The 19,725-nt window shown below is 42.8% G+C and overlaps 1 protein-coding gene across 1 annotated transcript in view; it reads left to right on the top strand.

The window, feature by feature from the left end:
- The window catches only part of LOC142769297 (uncharacterized), a 215,092-nt gene that overhangs the window by 58,252 nt on the left and 137,115 nt on the right, over positions 1 to 19,725 (top strand). The window lies entirely within an intron of this gene.

The raw sequence follows: 19,725 nt of genomic DNA, 5'->3' as shown, positions 1-19,725 counted from the left end.
AGTCCACGACACAGTACTCAGTAAGCCGGGCAAGTTGCGTGCTCATTCGCTACCAGGTCAGACTGGTGCCGGGAGCTTATTTATTTATTTATTTATTTATTTATTTATTTATTTATTCATTTATTTATTTATTTACAGGATTTCTGCTGGCTTCAAAGTGAAGCCATAAGCAGGAGTGGGTAACATATAAATATAGCACGCTGAACATTTTCACAATATATTACGCACAGAGAATGTCGCGGACACACAGGTTTTAACGCGGTAAAAAGAAAAATATACAGTGCATGACATGCAATTGCGCATAGCATAATACCTATATAAGTGCGTACTAACATCACTTGTGTACTAACAATGCAACGTCACAAAACAAAGATTACAAATATGGCAGGAAGACATGCTATGAATTTTTTTAGCTCCGATAAGAATGACGCCACTGTCGCCGCCTCCACAATCCCACCAGGGAGGCGATTCCACTCGCGTACAGTTCGTGGGAAAAAAGAGCCCATGTACAAGTTAGTTCTGCAAGCAAATTCCTGTAATTTTTTTGAGTGATCCGCCCGCGTAGGTCGTCGCACAACTTTTTCTATATATGCACTTGAATCAATGCCAAGCTTATCGTGGTAGAGCAGATACATATATTTTAGTCTTTCGCGATATCGCCGCAAATGTAATGCTTCCAAGTTCGCTGTCTGAAGCAAAGCAGTGACTGACGTAAGGCGATTGTATGAGCGAAAGATAAATCGAGCAGATTTTCTTTGTAGGTTTTCTAGTTTATCAATATTTTTCTTTGTGTATGGGTCCCAGACCACGCAGTCATATTCCAAAAGGGGACGAATGTAGGTTTTATATGCTAATAGTTTTATTTCTTGCGTTGACTGTCGTAACGATCGTCTAAGATATCCAAGCTTTCTCATGGCTTTCTTTTCTAGAAAAGTGATATGTTCATTCCACCGGAGGTCTGAAGTGATTATTAAACCTAAGTATTTATAACGATTTACAGCACTAAGACAGCGACCATTTATTGAATACTGGAAAGTAAGTGGTGCCTTCTTTCTTGAAATTGTCATTGAGACGGTTTTTGTAGTATTGATGCACATCTGCCATTTTTCACACCAAATATGCAGTTTGTCCAGGGCACTACTTAATAATGCCTGGTCGGCAGGTGTGTTTACTTCCTGATAAAGGATGCAATCGTCCGCGAACAGTTTGATTTTGACAGGTATATCGTTTACGATATCACTTATATAAACTAAAAAGAATAGTGGCCCGAGAACCGACCCTTGGGGAATGCCTGATTGCACGGGCGCCGGGCGTGAACACGAGCCGCCAACTGATACGCATTGACTCCTAGACGATAAGTATGACTCTATCCATGAGAGAAGCGAGTTATTTTGTAATATGGGTTTTAATTTTAACAAAAGCTTATGGTGCGAGACGCGATCAAATGCCTTGGAAGTCCAAAAAAATTATATCGATTTGACTCTGTTTATCTAAGGCTGAGGCAAACTCGTGTATTGTCTCAAGGAGTTGGGTAACCGTCGACATTCCCTTACGGAAACCATGTTGGCGGCAATCAATCAATTCTGCTGACCCGCAGGTCGCGGGTTCAAATCCCGGCTGCGGCGGCTGCATTTCCGATGGAGGCGGAAATGTCGTAGGCCCGTGTGTTCAGATTTGGGTGCACGTCAAAGAACCCCAGGTGGTCAAAATTTCCGGAGTCCTCCACTACGGCGTCTCTCATAATCATAGGGTGGTTTTGGGACGTTAAACCCCACAAATCAATCAATCAATCAATCAATCAGCAATCAATCAATTTATTTTGTTGCAGAAAGTTTGACAAGTGCGTAAAAATAATATGTTCTAGCAATTTTGAGCAGGTACACATTAAAGATATTGGTCTGTATGACGTAATTAGTGAAGGATCTTCCGCCTTAGGGATCGGAACAACCTTCGCGCGCTTCCGTTTTCTCGGGAGTTCTGCAGTGGACAATGTTTTTTTTTTAATATAATAGATAAATACTTTGAACACCATTCTGCATACCTTACTAGAAATGCGTTCGGTATGCAATCGATTCCTGGTGATTTCTTTATATTGATTTTAAGCAGCAGTGATAAGACACCCTCTTCAGTTATCATTAAGTAAAAAATTTTGGGTACGTCCTGAGAAATCGCAAAATTTGGTTGTTTCCCATCGTCATTTGTGTAGACTGAACAGAAGAACTTGTTAAACGATGACGCAATGAGTGATTCATCAGTTACCAATTCTCCATTAATAAGGATTTTATATGCCTGTTGCTTCCTAGGTGACAAGTGTCGCCAGAACTTCGCAGGAGCAGAAAGCAAGAAGTTTTTCAAAGATATGTTGAAAAAATAGTCTTTTGCCTTCTTTATGGTTTCATTTAACTGCAAACGCATATTAGAAAATTTTGATACATGAGAAGATGACGGGTTCTGGCGCAGTCTTTTGCGCATCTTCTTTAGTTTGCGTCCCGCTCGCACTACTTCCCTCGTCATCCAAGGGCGAGCAGATTGCGTTCTGATAATCTTTGAGGGGACATGACTTGAGACGCATTTCATAACAAGATTCTTGAAGAAACCCCACAAATCTTCGACAGAGCAAGTACTTGATTCATATATATCACCGAAATCTGAAAACGATATATCTAACAGGTCAAGAACGGCAACGTCATCAGTACGAGTGAAATTTGGCACTACACGTTTTTCCTTCACTTCTTTCCTTACGCATAACATTACGTAGCAAACCCCGTACACCCCTATAGATTCGTATATTTAGTGACTTACCACCAACTAAACATGCACCTGTTAAAATATTTGTGCTTGAAATGTCTAGCATACCCATATTACATAGGCTTCGGAGACTCTTTAGACCGCGTGAAATTTTGTAGGCGCTATTCACCATGCACTCTATCACGTGCTTAGCATAAAGAATTATATCATTACGTTCACTCTGCGGTGACTTCGATAAGAGTCTCACTTCTTCATTGTACTGTCACCATGAAACAACGATGAATCGCATTATGTGTACGGATTTCACTCATCTCAGTATAGCGTAGAGCCGTTGAATACTGCGCAGACGAAGAGCATTTTTTCGAGGGATGAAATCTAAGGTAACATCAGGAGACATTCCGCTGCATTGTCGTTTATCGCCAACTAGCTTGCATACGGGCATTCGTTCTGCAGGAAGAGTGTGATGTCTCAACAACTGTCATGCGAGCCTCGTGGGAAGCCTGTTTTACGATCGCTTTTTCGACATCGCCGCTTCCGAGTCTCCAGCGAGTCTGGCAAGCCCCCCCCCTCCCCCCTCACGAAGGTCGAGGTTAGCCAACGCGGAGTGCAAGTGACCGCTCGGACAAGGAAAACACTCACCGCCTATCCCGAGGGCAATGTCCCGGGGCAACCTGCGCTTTCGTAGAAGACGAAGTTTGTTTTTGAAGTCCAAACACGATTGGTAAAGTCGGAAATGCCACAATGGCTTACGACACACTCGAGTACAGTAAACGTGTGAGCGGAAAAGGGAGGTATTCCCTCATGGTCATCGTTGAGTAGTCATGTTCACTGTTATTGGCCACTTGAAATTTTCTGATTGGGTTATCCTTTTAAGACCTAAAAGGCATGTGGACGTCACGCTTGAGTGAAGGTGTTTTGGGCGCTTGTTCAGATATGGGACGCAATAAACGATGGAATTTGGTAACACCTGGTATGCATCACGTGGAAAGGCCACGAGAACGTCCTTTTATGTTATGGCGTACTTGAAAGGACTTCGAAAGTTGCCCAATCTTACTGATATGCTGTTGACGAAAGTCGGTAGATTTGGCTGCTGCCGCATGAAAGCGTTTCAGGAAAATGGGTGACACGCCTTTAAGAGGCCTCTTTTCGGTCCATGTAAGGTGGCCTACTTGTTACGTCAGAATTTACGAGGCAGGAATACAACATGCACTGTCACGCCTTTCTTGTGTAACATTGCTCGTGTTCTTTCCCTCAAATTTGAGTTGAAGGTTTGCTGAACAGGCATTCTTTTTAGCCCGCGTTTGAATCTAGCGGTGGTAGGTTAGAAATTAGCTAGACCACTTCAGAATTAGCACACCAACTCCTTGTTTCAAATGCATTCATTGGCAATTGATAACTTGCCTGATAAACTGGCACATGTGAATTCTCGTTTGTCGCATATTTATACAGTTATATGTTGTAAAATATAGCGTAAACGTAAAAACGTCGAGTTTATCTATTTGCGGTGCGCTTCACCTTGTGCAAGGTAGCGAAAGATTTTTAGAATACTATAACTACCTCCACGGCACCAGCATTTTAAAATGTTGATTCCTATGCAACCTGTTTTGCAGAAATATGCTGGTATCATGAAAAGCGTGTGCTCGCAGCAAGTTTCAGTTCAATAGGACAATCCTTGGTGTCATTGGAGCATGTCTTTGTTATTTTTCTTGAATCGCTGCATTCCTTTCCTCCACAGTCAAGTAACCAAACGAGCGCTCGTCCAGTTCATCTCCCTGCTGTCCCTCACTTTCCTACTTCATGTCCTGTTCTTCTCTTGATGAACTCGGTATACCTTGGCACGTCTGTTTCAGACTGTGATATATAGTAATATACTGCGACATCTTTTAGTAGGAAGCACTTCAGTTCTGCTTTGTGTATCTGCTTATTAAAAAAAAAACAAGCAAACATCGAATAACGTTATGATGAAAGAGACACCAGGCATTCAAGGTGCTTCAGGGTTTGGGCCCTTCTGGTCATATCAGCATGTACCGACTAGTTGAGATTGTATCAGAGGTTGTGTACGTGGCGCAACATTGCTTTTAACAGAACTTGATTAGCGTATTGCTCTTGATCCTGCACGAAGTATAAGGATGAAGTAGAAGGACGTCACCATCATTGAAAAAAAGTTATTATTGGAACTGGTCCTTGTTCTGAGAAATGGTACTCCTTGCCATAGAAACTCGCATGGTATAAGTAGATGAAGACAAAGGAGCACGCAAGAAAAAGTATTAGACTTGTTTTAGACGTTAAGACAACAGGAAAATTTTGTCTGTACTTATGTTTTAGTATAGTTTTATAACGCTCGGTAAAAAATGCGTACTTATTCTGGAATGAATTACCTTCCACCTTTCTTGTAACAGTCTTTGCTGTAGTTCCTTGTGTGCTTGCTGTAGATCTTCGACTTTAAGCGCAATGATGTGGAATGAATAATATTTTTATCACTCAATAAATAATATTTTCTTATTTTTTTTAGTTATTACACCCTGTGCATTGCTGCGCATGTTTATTTTTTCATTTTTCGCATGGACCAAAATACGTATTTTTGTACTCAGTGACAATTTAACAATGCAGTGTAGACCGAAATCACAAAACTGTGGCACGCAGCCGTTATTACAGTAATAAGGTCTGTTTAAGTTGGACTCGCCTAAAGTTGTTTGTTTCACGCTACAGTAATTGAGATAATTTTAAGGATATAACAGCTGTTTCATTTCGTCAAGAGTCTTTTATTAACTTAGCACTCCAGTCAGGATCTACCCCAAAGTTTGCCAGTGCACTATTGAAGTCATACTAAAAAAAAAAAACAAATGAAAGTATAGCAGTGAGTTACTCTGTTTCATGAAATCGGTAAGTTCGCACGGTTGAAATTGGATCAGTTTAACAAAGACAATGTTGAAGATTAATTTGAATTGAATATTACTCAGTGAGGCCTTCCGCTTGTAGTGGACATCATATACGTTGACAGTAATTTTTGCAACGGAATAACTATAGTAGCATGTTCAATGGTGAGCTTAACTAGATCTTGAGGTCTACTACAAGCACAAATACCAGTTGTGCTTTAGGTGCTATGGTAGGGTGAACCCCCCCCTCCCCCAAAAAATGGAATCTGCAATTTTGACAGCAAAAAAGTTCACTGCACACCTAGGAACAAACCTCTGAAGGCCGACGGCAAGCACCTACACCAAGCGGTTTGAATGCCGCGCCAAAGTACGCCGCGGGCCAAAGTACGCCCAAGTGGTTTAAATGCCGCGTTTAAACGCCGCGGGCCCTCTGGCATAAGCAGTATGCGCACATAAGACTTCGTTTTTCACGAATGACGTTTTTTTTCAAATTTTGCTACTTCAATGCTTCTTACCGAAAAAAAGTATTCAAAACATTTCAATGAAACTTTGCATGCACAAGGTACAACAAGTCAGAAACAATAGGAATTAAAAAAATTGCGGGTTTTGTAAAAAGTGATCATGTAAAAAACATTGGACAGCAAAAATGTTGCTTTCTGCATGCAACAATTTTACTTTTTTTTCCGAGAAACACCATGAAGAATGTCCTCTTTTCTAGTTCAGATACAACCTATGAGTTTCTTCAATAACACGGCTGAATATCAATCATTCCTTTTGGTGGTTGCGGAGAAAACGTAAATTAATTAAGTGAGCCCACATTCAAAATTGGGAGTGGGCTATGGGAAGGATAGGCAATATCAAGGCATAAAAAAGGGTGTCACGTGATAACAAGCGGCGTTCTTTGCAAGCCCGTAAAGTTTTATTTGAATACTTGTAGAAGTTTATAAAATATAACATGAAAAATGCCACATAATGTTTACCCTACCATACCCACTTGAACGTGATGACGACATTCAGCGCGGTACAACAAAAACAGAGGCAAATGAAAGACACAAACACCGAATTGTGCTGTTTACACTCAACATGTTTAACTGCATTCAACTCTTTCAAATGTTGGTTCTTCGCTTCGATTCAGGCCTCAAAATGAAGGCCACGTCCAGCGAGGTGACCATTGCTGGAACTTATCTCCTGCGATCATGATGCGTGTTCTGCACAATGAATGTTCAGTCACCATCATCGTACGGCGCAGAAGTTTCAGTGCGAGCATGATTCACACCATTTCTACGTCAGCCGAGAAAAGGTCTTACTATCACGCACCTGTTGACCGTGCAGGCCCGGAAACATCGGCGCGCGTAGACGACTGCTGACTAATTACCACGAGTTAGTTCACGAGGTTTTGTTTACTTCCCTTCAGTCACGAGTTCATTGCCAGGACACCTCGCTATCTTTCTGAGAAACCACACATTCCACAGCGTCAGATGACCTTCGGGCAATTTCTAAAGTCTCCGTCGTAAGAAAGGGAGTGGAACGTTTTAATTCCTCAATCGCATTTCGACACAAGAGCTGTCACTTGTCTCACCTCAAGTGCGTCACAAGTGTCTTCAAAGTGGCCTTCACAATCAAAGGGTGTGGCGTGTTCCGACATGTTCACTTAGTGACTGTAACTCTACTATGGCGTGTGTCGGCAGTGACAAGTTTTCGAGAAGAAAACACCTACACGTATAAAGAACGCACATATGAGTGTGCCACTGAAGGTAACAAGTGATATTACAAGAAAATGGTTACAAAGTTGAGTGCCTTTGACTTCGACGGCGAAAGCTGGGCTTGCCGGAGCAAGTAATTAGTCGGTACAATGAGAGTGCATCAAACAAAGACAGTGCTGATCAACGAGAAATCCATCATTAATCATAAGAAGGGCAGGCGTTGAGGTATGGCACATTTGGGGGAACATACGATCTGCCCTTTGAAAGAACATCATTCTTCCGTTTCATACATATCATGTGCGCTAGTACGTATTTTTCCGAAGGAAGTACCGTCGTGTATGTTCTTTACGAGTCAACCCATGCAACGCATCTAAGGCATTTGCTTGAATAATATCCAAGTTTTCTAGTGACGACTCGGATGACGGAATACAGTGATGGAAACGGCAATAAGCGATGGTCTTTGTTTGACTAATACATGTTTTCAGTAATAGCATCACGCATACAAATGCAATCCTGCGATCAAGTTGGTATAGTGGCGTCCCCTTTGAGTAAACGCAGAAGACGGAAAAGCTTTAATTTCCAAAGAAGTCATTACGTGCCGCACAAAAACACGCTCGCGAAAGCACGATAAAGAAAGGAAAGAAGCAGACGAAAAGGAGAAGGCAGGGAGGTTAACCAGAAAGACATCCGCTTGGCTGATGAAGCAAAGTTCAATGGCAAGCTGCTTAGATGTCAAGCATCTGGTACTCTGCTGCAGAAAAGCCTACAAAGGTGTCGTACGCCTGCTATTTTCCGTAGCTGCACGTTTTTTTTTTTTCTTAATACGAAGACTTTCTTCGTGAACTTCGGCGAGTTTGACCGTATTTGTCTTTCTATCTAGCCGCCTACAACCTTTAACACTCCTGCCTGTTTAGAAAATTGGTTCTATACCAAAATTGGTATGGCATTACATGACTATGACGAGCATAAGTTACTAATCATAAGATGAAAATCATGGCATGTATGCCATGAATGTCATGATTTACATGTCATGGTCTTGCTTCACATTCACATGACACATCGCAAAAATGGTAGTGTAAGACATGACTGCATGGCGAACATAAGTGACAGGGCCTCACATGGAAATCATCACAGGCATGACTACACGCCACGCTCAAGATGCGCTCACGGCCGTTTAGCTAGCTCCACGTATACCAAATATCGTAATACGTGACGTGAATTCATGACGAACATAATAATCATGACATGCGTGTCATGTAAAAATATGACTACATGCAACGCTCATAGTGCGCTCGTGGCCATTTCGCCAGCTTCACATATACCAAATTTGATGTTCCGTGACATGAATGAATGACGAAGACTAGTGCAAACATGATACTCATGATATGCATGTCATGCAGAAACATGACTACATGCTACGCTTATCATGCGCTCGCGGCCGTTTCGCTAGATTCAGATATACCAAATTTGATATTACGAGACGTGAATAGGTCACGAAGGTATGTGACTGGTGCAAACAGATAATGAAGATGCGTGTCATGTAAGAACATAATTACATGCCACGCTTATGATGCGCTCGTGGCAATTTCGCGAGCTTCACATTTACGAAATCTGGCATTGCGCGACGCGAATGGATGACAAGCCCAATTTCCAGGCGCAAACATGACAATCATGGCATGAAAGTGATGTTCGGCGCAATTTACATCTCAATCGTGACGTTGTGCTGATTTTAAAGTGACATATCAATCTTCCTCATTCGTGATTCGCAGATCATCGATTCCCACTGTACGTGGGATAGATGGATAGAAGCAACCTTATTGTCTACCTTTTTTTTCACAATTCTTTTGTACGCTGCTGACAGATACTGGAAATTTTTTTGCAGCACTTCTATAGAAGGGCGACTTTTTTTTCATGAAGTGAGAATGGGGCGAATCACCATTTTGAAGTTCAAGTTCTATTTCTGAACGAAAAATTGTGCATAAGAACACTGCCACAAAATGGAAGAATAGTAAAGGTACTTTGTCGTCCACCTTCATTGCCTTATCTTCGCGTGACTATTACTTTTAGTAAACGCTTCAACTTAAATAACCCTTATCTGTGCCTTGCTTTACCACTTCACACGTTATGTTTATCAGGTTGGGCCTATCATTGAAACTGTCTTCTCGGGTGATTTTTTTCATTTGGACCTCTCATAGCGAAGGCCTTCCTTGCGAAATATTCTATAAAGCTAGCATGTCAGGGTTTATTGTTAATCTGGCAGCTCGTGAACTTACGTGCTACGTGGCGTCAACTGGCAAAAAGAATGTTGAGCGTTCTCCGCCATGGGCATCGAGTGCCATGGGCTTACGTTTCTAGGCTTATGCATGAATACATTCGCAATTGGATAAAGGAGGAAACATTCTCCACCGTAGCTGAAATGGCCGAGCAACTGACGCGCAATGAGAGGCTTGCGGGACGCAATCATTTGATGGAGGCGAAAATGCTGTAGGCCCGTGTGCTCAGATTTGGGTGCACGTAAAGAACCCCAGGTGGTCGAAATTTCTGGAACTATACCAGTACAGCGTCTCTCGTAATCAGGTGGTAGTTGTAGGGCATTGGACTCCACAAATCAATCAATCGGGATTCAATCCTCACCAATGGCAAAACATTTTTTGTCCACTTTATTATTTTGCTTTTGTCATACTGTGTCGCACTCAAGTATTAGGCCCCTATGCTTTCATTGTCTTTATTTTATAATTGTTTCAGCAGGTTGTGCCTAGAAAAGGCACAACCTGACAGTTCCTCTTCAGTCATTCACTTATCAGTGTAACTGCAGCCAACACTATAGCCAAAGGTGTTTGTATCATGCGAGTCGACATGGTGTTGGTGCCTTAAGAGCGAGTTTGGTGGATACCTCATAAAATGATACGTAATTTGTACAAAGCAACTTCTTGTGTCGACGCCGTGAAACAAGTAGTCTTGCTGTACTACAATTTGATACCTGGATTTTCGGCAACGATTCCGTGCACAGCATCGTGTGAATTGCGTCGCCCACGGTGCCGTTGCATCAACTTGTTACAGGTTTGGTAAATGAAGCCAGTCGGGCTAGCTGTGAAACGTTATTCTCTGGAGAGAAAAAGAGGTGAGCGTATCATTTTCCTGAAAAAGAAAAGATTTCTTCACAAAAACAACAGACACAAAAAATGCCGCCATATCCACGAAGTGAATGATGATGAGTGGGCGAAGCTCCGGAGGTAAACCTGGTAAACCATGAATCCTCCGTACATTTTGCCCACTCGATTTTATTGCAACGCTCCCCCTAGCGTGCGTCGCACTATATCGAACGATGACAGGCGCCATATGTGGCATCATTCCTATTTTATAACACCTCGCATCTTTCATAATCAACTGCACGTACCGCCGCCTTGTTTATAACATCTTGCATCTTTTGGACGGACGGATGGACGGATGGACGGACGGATGGACGGACGGACCGATGGACGGATGAATGGACGAACGGACGGACGGACGGACAGACGGACGGACGGACGAACGGACGGACGGACGATTGGATGGATGGATGGATGGATGGATGGATGGATGGATGGATGGATGGATGGATGGATGGATGGATGGATGGATGGACAAATGGACGGATGGATATGGCTGTACCCTTTAGATCGGGCGGTGGCTAGCGCAATACTTAGAACTGAACGAGAGGTGGCTACATACAGGGGACGCACAGCCCACGCCTTAAGGAGCTTCGCTCCTAAAAGAGGAATGCTAAGATCAGCAAAAGGTAAACTAAGAAGCACCAGCAGTTCTCGTTAACGAGGTGAAACCTCTACGAGTCTAACACTATCTCGCGCTCTTGGGTTAGAGTCCAGACGCACACACAAAAAACGTTCTGATCCCTCACAGCACACACACACAAAAAAAAAATGCCAGGCATTTGCGGAACTCACAGTCACAGAGAAAGTTGGAAGACCGGCCTTTCAGAGCCGTATCTACACACTCTTTGGGTGACAGCTGCAAGCACACTTGCTGGGTACCCACTACGCCATAAATAATCATAATTTTTGTGTAGTATAGGCCAACATTCACTATGCTGGCTATACACTTGTTGTTGTTGTTGTTGTTGTTGTTGTTGTTGTTGTTGTTGTTGTTGTTGTTGTTGTTGTTGTTGTTGTTGTTGTTGTTGTTGTTGTTGTTCCTGTGCAAATGGCTCGTACCCAAAGAAGGGAATTGGCCGATTATAAGGTGAATTTGCCCTATACTTTCAGCATTGTTTCATTCCTACAAAACTTTCTTCACTTAATTTTGATTTGAAATGCCGATAGCAAGTTTGCAGAAAAAATAAAGAAAATTAGTGAAACTGTAATTCAGCAAGAAAATCGTTTAGTCGCAGTGATGTATTCCTGAACGGCGAATAAAACATCCCTGTGGCTGAAACCCAGTGTAGAGGCTCCAAAAGAAAGAAGATCAGGTTGTGATAATTGCAAGCCCAGTCTTTGAAGAGGTGGTGCTAGTATGCTTTGCCTGAATAAATCGAAACGGTGACAATGTAATAAAAAATGACTGATCGCGTTTCCTTTTGATTACAGTAAATGCACATAGGGGAATTCAATAAACCTGATCTATACAAGTAAAAATTGAGGGAGGTAACGCGGCAATGAAATTTCGTGATGACAACTTCCATCATCTTTGAATTAGACAGTTCACTGCACCAAGGAAATAACAAGTGGTTGTACTCCGGAGAAGCCGTCAGTGCAGGGTCTGATCAATTTTGCCTGATTTTAAGCGTGCGAAATCGTGCCACCGTAATGTGTACTGTATGAGGGAAAATAGGAATATGGGTGTCGAAAGCGATGCACACTTGCTAGGGATTTCGTCCATTGTTTATGCAGTGGCTGCCGACAATGAATAATTGTGCCTTAAGTGGGTATGCGCCACCGTTAACAAGTAATCGAGAACAAGTTTTTAGAAGGGTTCGGGCATTGGATGACCTGCTTTACTCAATTCACATTGTGTCACGCCTGGTTATTCATTTGATGTGCTCAAACGCTTCACCACTCATATAAACGCGATTCCTTTGCCGACACCAAACCTGCCCAAGGGCAGTTCAGAAACGAGTGTCAAGCACTGGCGTGGCTCAGAGGTAGAATACTGTGCTGGCATGCAGCGGGCCACTGTGTCCTTAGTTTTTTTTTTTATTTACTCTGTTATTTTTTTTTTGTTTCCTGCAACGCTGGTTACGGGCGGTGGTGGCGGTGGCGGACAACTATGGCGCCGCGCGTGACCTGTCATCTGATCTCATAACAGCTTTCGCTGTAAAAACACATTAAACACATGAAATACAGTCAGGCTGATTGTCACAAGCGCGGAGACACTCAAATCTGCGCTTGTAAAAATAACGCAGACAGATCACAATCCTCACTTGTGCCGTGGGCCGCCATATGGGAATCTTAGCCTTTACCTGCACGAAATTTATATAACAGGCGCTGCTTGGTATACCGTCGTTTGGAATGACGAAATACGATTAGCGCATTTGTAATTGGAGCGCATACACGGCCATCGACAGGGATTTCGTCTAGGAGGTCCACACCCGTGGTGCATCGCAGCGGTGGAGTGCGCAGTGTGGCAATTGGTGGCCCCCTTGGCAGCCCCCCCAGTCAACGGCCATGCATCTTAGGTGGTTGAAACTTATATTTTTCAGATATGTCATACCATTCTGTCTAACCTATACATCAAGAGGCCGTTTTGTTTGTCCTGCCAAACGATAGTAAGGTGACGCATACTCCGTAATGGAAATTGAATGTGATAAATCACCAATTATTAACAGCCCTTGATGAAGTGTATAAATCGAATCAATGGCAACAGCTTAAAAACGGCCATTTAACATTAGTTTATATGAATACACAACCGTACGCACAATATTATTATGAAAATATTCCACTAGGCAGTAGAGTAGCCAGGAGTTTCACCATCTACGCCCTTAGTCGGAGACTGTGCAAATGGCATCCATTGTGTAGTTTTGTAAAAAAAAAAACTTTTTACCGCTGTAGATCAGTGGCTAAGGTGCTAGGCTACTGATACGAATGTCGTGGGTTCGACACCGGCCGTGGTGGTTGCACTTCGGGGAAGACAAAATGGTATAGACGTGTGTTGTAGGCCCGTGTGCTCAGATTTGGGTGCACGGTAAAGAATCCCAGGTGGTCGAAATTTCCGGAACCCTCCACTGCGGCGTCTCTCATAATCATATGGTGGTTTTTGGTCGTTAAACCCCACATATCAATCAGAAATAAACGCTCGTTGAGTGTGGTGTAGTGAAGAAATAGATTGAAAGAAGTATTGACAAGCTGGACGTACATTACCATCAGCATGGCACACCACGATGTTTGATTGCCATATTCGTTGAATCACAAAAAAATTTCAACACGATGTACCCGAATGGCTTCATCAAGTAGAAAGACTTCTACACATGAAGGAATTTAAAAAAAAAAAAGCCTGTTCGGCACTTTTTACCTCCTCTCTTTTGTTCGTGTTTGTCCTTTCGATGATTTATATTTGTTTTTGAATGCTGTATGTACACAGGTAATAAATATAGAAAAGAAAGTGTGGTGTATATTTTTTATGGTATTTAATAAAGTACTTGCGCAATAAAGACAAAATAAAAAAAAGAAAGTGTGGTGTAGTGGTTAGCGTGTCCGGCTCGCAATGTGGCGTGCATGTAGAGGTTGAAGGTTCGAGTCTCACAGGTTCATTTTTTACTTCTACTTTTTGGCCGTAGTGCACTTATTTTGCCATCCTTACGGCCTGCGCGCGATGCAATATGTCACAAGCAATTAAAAAGCCCAATTTCGGTACGAGTTCTGCCATTTTTCATTCCGTGAGGTTCACTACTACTCTGTTTGGTGTGGTCATGCTACTCTGCTTTGGGACGCGCTATGTTACTCTGTGGAAGTGGAGTACATTGACCTTTTCTGAGGGAATTGCTATACCCTGTGTCAAAAAGAGGTGATTTACTCTTGAAAAAATAGAGAAATATGGAACACGAAAGCACTCTCGGAAATAGAGTGCCCAGCACTCTTTTTGTGTTTAAAGTTATCACCCCGACTGCATCTCCATGCCGCTTCTGGCGCCGCTGCAGAGGTCTAGTGGCTAAGGTACTCGGCTGCTGACCCGCAGGTCGCGGGATCGAATCCCGGCTGCGGCGGCTGCATTTCCGATGGAGGCGGAAATGTTGTAGGCCCGTGTGCTCAGATTTGGGTGCACGTTAAAGAACCCCAGGTGGTCAAAATTTCCGGAGCCCTCCACTACGGCGTCTCTCATAATCATATCGTGGTTTTGGGACGTTAAACCTCACATATCAATCAATCAATAGATATGGCGGTGCTTTTTTTTTCTTCATACCAAATCTCAAGTTCAGTGCAACGAAAAGGACGTCCATGTAATTAACATTCCTGCCTTTCCTGACTCATCTGCCTTTTGTTTCATGAAAAAAATGAACATTGAGTAGCTATATATTACTTAGCTACATATTTACACGCTAGTTACTATTATTCAATGCATTTTTCCAAAAACAAACATACTTCTTTCATCTGTTTCTTGCAATACTATGTCGAGTACTTCGAAACTATGCTGTGCAAATGTGACACACCTTCACAACGTCTGCCGCTATTGGTACCTGAAGGTGATAAATAATTGCGGACGAATATTGGTTGTCACCTCTTATATTGGAAGCTAACGTACACTTTCGCACCTTCACGCACTTTTCTTCACTATTAATTTCCAATAAATGAATTTTTCTTGTTCAAGATGTTCTGCTTTTCCCTTTTCTTCGCTTTTCTAGAACAAGGCCATTTTTTATTGTTGATGAACACGTATTGGATCAGGAAATAGTTTTCACACTTTACCAACAAGCTGACATCACTAGAATTTCACAATGATCCAGAAAAAAAAACGTGTACTCTGCTATATAGGGCAGGAGCAACGAATGCAATGACAACCAGAGAGCAGAGACCACTTTAGTGTGCGAGCAGTTTAACGTTTAACAACGCAGCCATTTGGGCTTGGCAAAACTTCGTGCTCCATCCGCAAAAAGGAATCACCATCACGAGCAGCTTCTACTAGTTAACTGGCACAAGAGGAACACGAGCTTAGCATGCGCAACGCATTACCGCTGTTTGCGTGTGCTTTTTGCGTCCTCTTCATCTTTGTTCCACGAAAACGTGCACCCGTCGAGTCCTCATCCGCTGCTACGCGTTTTTGGCCTAGGGTGCAGTTATTCGAACAGACAAGGAAACAAGCTCAGAGAAAACGAGAAATAGAGAGAGAGAGAGAGAGAGAGAGAGAGAGAGACAGCAGAATTCACAGTATTGCTGCAAGGTCGAAGGAATGAAAGCAATAACGACATAATAAAGTGTCATGCGAAATATGGTAGGCAGATAAAATCATAGAGCGCGTTGTTCAAGCATAAAGTATACTCAAAAAGAACACTCCCAGGGTGCGCACGAGCTAACAATTTTCACAGTTCGACACACAGTATATATGCTGCTCAAACACAAAAGACGCAAGAAATGCACACACCAATATTCATAATGAGTGCGAATGAGGAACTGTTAAAATGTTTACTTCACTGTGTTTTAACAACGCACTTGTGTCCATTTACCCTTCATGTCACGTGCCACGAACCGCTGCAATGAAGATAAATAAAAAAGCTCAATGTGAAAGGAACAAACTCAAGACAGCTTCACAATAGTCGTGCCACACCTGAAAGAACAGCTTAGCTGGGTGGTCTTGTTTATTTTTATCCTTTATGCAAGTGCATGCAGCACACTGAAACATGTCCTCGCATCTCTTGCACTTCGCTCATGATGTCGGGGAAGTTGCCACCAGGAGGCATCTATGCTCGGGAGAGCATACGACGCTTCCTACGCGTAGGACTACGCGTAGGAAAATTGTAATTGAAAAGAAGGCAGCAGTAGGGGGGTGATATTGCGGCATTCATTCATAAAAGTACACACTGGCAAAAGGTCAAGCAGGAGTGCAAGGAACATTTACGGCTAAAAGGGAAAGTGGCAGGGCAAATGACACACTTTGGTTTGGTGTACTTGTGGACGGGAGCAAAGGCCAGAGAGGAAAATCAGGCAAGGGTAGAGTGTATATCAAAGGACATTGAGGAACTAGGACGAGAGTGCGAACAACTATACTAAGAGATACGAATGCGCACATAGAAGATGTAGATGAATATAACGACCCAACAGGCAAAATGATCATGAATGTGTGTGAAAGGCATGATTTGATCATTTGCAACAGTACTGAGAAGTGTGAAGGGCAAGTAACATGGGATGTAAGAAGGCTGCAGTCGACAATACATTACGCACTGATATTACATAAGATGTATGATAGGCCCAGGGGAATGCATATAAATTATTTTGGCTCCAGAAGTCTGGGTAGTGATCACAAACGTATCAAGCTAAGTTTTGGAAGAGCAGTGAAAGTGGGAAGGAGACAAGATGAGCAACTACAGGAAAATTTTTATTCAGAAAACCAAATAGAAATAGCTACTAAACAAATTGAGAAAGTAATCACTGAGGATAATAAAACAGTGTGGACATACACGAATCTAATTAGACAGTTTGAGCTAGAGCTTCCTAAGGCACGTGACAAGTCACCCCGGAAAAGAAGACACAAACCAAAGAATTGGTGGGATGAGGAAGTTAAGAGTGCCATAGCAAAACGTCAGGAAGCTTCTAGGGAACAAAGACATGCTAAGCAGCGGGGTGAACCGATAGATGACGTTGAAAGAAAATGGGAAAGCTTTTTAAGCTGTAGAAGGGATGCATCCCTTCTGATCAATGAAAATATTAGAAGAAAGGAAGCTAAGTGGCTGGCAGAAGTACATAAAAAGGATATAAAAGCAGCTGCGAAATTTTGGAACTATCTAAACTCCCTAAGAAATGAGAAGAGCCTAGATCAGAGGTTTATAACTACAGCTCAAGGTGCTAGGCTTGAAGGGGACGAAGCTATTGACTATACAGGAACAAGGGTGGCAGAAAAATTTCAACAAAGAAGTGCTTTATGCACCACAATAGACAAAGATGAATCAAGTGACACAATGACTCCATTTTCACAACGACAGTGGGAAATGGCTGAGAAGAGGGTTACTAGTAGTACATCAGCAGGCCCAGATGGCATTCCATATATGCTGGTAAAGACATCGGGTCCAAAGTCTAAGCAGACCTTGAGAGAGGCAGTGAGCAAATCAATAATCGATGGTGAAGTGCCCGATGGATGGAAACTTAGGAGGATGGGCATTATCTACAAAGGAAGGGGGGACAAAGCTGACATAACTACTGTCCTGTAGCAGTAACATCTGTGGTCTACAGGCTGGCGATGCAAATTATCAAGGAAAGACTGCAGGCATGGATAGAGAATGAGGGGGTGCTGGGGGAGCTCTAGAATGGGTTTCGGAAACACGGGATGTTGGAAGACAACCTGTTCTCACTGACGCATTGCATTTAAATAGCAGAAAAGGAGCACAGTCCCCTGTGGCTAGCATTATTGGATATCAATTGAGCATACGATAGCGTGGTTCAAGAGGAATTGTGGGGAATACTGGACACACTAGGCGTGGAAGATAGATTCACTAATCTTTTAAAGGATATCTATAAAGGTGGCAAGGCAGTTATGAAGTGGAAAAAAAAACAGGTATCCACGCCTTCAGTGGTAAAACGGGGGCTGAGGCAGGGGTGTCCTCTGTCACCCTTATTATTCATGATGTACCTACAAGGATTAGAGTCCAAATTAGAGAGAAGTGGACTGGGCTTCAACCTCTATTTAGTGAAACAAGGAAAACTCATTGATCAGGCACTACCAGCATTAATGTACGCAGATGATATAGTGCTAATGGCCAACAACTAGGAAGATTTGCAGAGATTGATGGACATCTGCGGTAATGAGGGAGATAGGTTAGATTTTAGATTCAGTAAGGAAAAATACGCAGTCATTATTTTCAATGACAACGAAGGTAGTGAGCTTAGAATACAGGAGGTGACGCTCGAGATATGAGATAAACACAAATATCTGGGCGTATGGATAAGCAATGGGGCCGAGTACCTAAGGGAACACGAAATATACATGACCACTAAAGGTAACAGGAATGCAGTGGTGATGAAAAACAGGCCACTGTGGAATTACAACAGGTATGATGTGAGAGGAATATAAAAAGGGGTAATGGTTCCTGGTCTGACGTTCGGCAATGCGGTCTTGTGCATGAGATTAGAAGTTCAAGCAAGATTAGAAAATAAGCAACGTGCAATAGGTAGGCTTGCTTTAGGAGCTCACGGGAATACAACTAATCAGGGAATACAAGAGCATATGGGATAGACATCATTTGAGGGCAGGGAGGCTAGCAGCAAGATAAAATTTGAGAAGCGATTGAGAGAAATGGGGGAGGAGCGTGGGGCTAGGAAGGTATTGAGCTACTTGTACATGAAGAATGTCGATAAAAAATGGAGGAAGCGAACCAGAAAATTGACTGGTAAAGACTTAGAAAACAGCGGGGGCCAAACCAAAAAGAATTATCGGTTAAGAAGAAGGTGAAGGAAGCTGAGACCGATATGTGGAGAATAGCATGATTAAGAAGTCCGCACTAGAGATCTATCGAACTTTTAAGCAGGAAATTGCCAAGGAAAGGATCTATGATAATCCTCGGGGTAGTTCTCTACTGTTTGAGGCCAGGACGGGAGTATTGCGAACCAAGACATATCGGGCCAAATACGAAGGAGTAGACAAAGTATGCAGTGCGTGTGGAGAGGAAGAGGAAAGTGCCGAACACTTGATGATGGTCTGTAAAGGGCTTCACCTTATAGTTTAGGATAATGGCGCAGAGTTTTTCAAAGCACTGTAATTTAGGGACAGGGAGGGCAAAATAGACTTTAAGCGGGTGTAATTAGCTAGAAGGAGGTTATCTGATTGGTGGCTAAAGTGAAGGCACGAGTGAAAATCAAACCCTTCGCTGCAAAGTACGAATCCTCAACCTCACTATTTAAGGGGAAAAAATAAATCTAGTTTTTGGTTCATTAAGTATTACGGCTTGGTGGCGCTAGTCACCGCCCGATCTAAAGGGTGTAGCCTCATCCATCCATGGCCACCTTTCTAGCGAAAAGTGGTCACTCGTTTCCCCGCTCCCGCCTTCTGCCTGTGCAGTCTCAGCACGTTCACGCGTTCTTCACGCACCGTTGTCTCGTCGCCCTGCACGTGCAGCGTCACGTGTGACTTGCTCCGAAGGTTTTGAAATATTGTAAAAACGGTTCTCAAGGTGCGAATCTTATCAGAATCGAGAGCAGTTCATTGACCACCTTTGCGGGACCAAGCAAGTCAAACCGATGTGTTTGAGCGAGTGCTTTGTGCAT

The sequence above is a fragment of the Rhipicephalus microplus genome, chromosome 8 (assembly GCF_043290135.1).
Source record: "Rhipicephalus microplus isolate Deutch F79 chromosome 8, USDA_Rmic, whole genome shotgun sequence".
NCBI classification, from domain to species: domain Eukaryota; kingdom Metazoa; phylum Arthropoda; class Arachnida; order Ixodida; family Ixodidae; genus Rhipicephalus; species Rhipicephalus microplus.
This window is presented reverse-complemented; position numbering and strand designations above follow the sequence as displayed.